We start from the raw sequence: 309 nt of genomic DNA on the forward strand, positions 1-309 counted from the left end.
TTCCTTTCAGTTTTATGTTTCTATAAATGATGGTTGTTATCTCTTTTATTCTATAGACCTGAAACTCAGGTCGAAACTTCGGCATAAATAAATAATTTTTTTTTGTTTTTAGTTTCTAAAAAAAAAAAGACGTTTCTACCAATTTACTATGGCTATCAAAATTAAAACCTTTTTTAAAAAATCAGTACAAAAGGTGGCATGTCAGGAATTATAAAATTAGTATATGCAATTAGGTATAATTTGAAGGCTTAATTCAATTAGATAAATTTAATTAAAAAATTAAATATTATAATTTATATGATAAGATAT

Source organism: Halyomorpha halys, unplaced genomic scaffold, assembly GCF_000696795.3.
Source record: "Halyomorpha halys isolate HHAL.00 unplaced genomic scaffold, Hhal_1.1 Scaffold2239.1, whole genome shotgun sequence".
Taxonomy (NCBI): domain Eukaryota; kingdom Metazoa; phylum Arthropoda; class Insecta; order Hemiptera; family Pentatomidae; genus Halyomorpha; species Halyomorpha halys.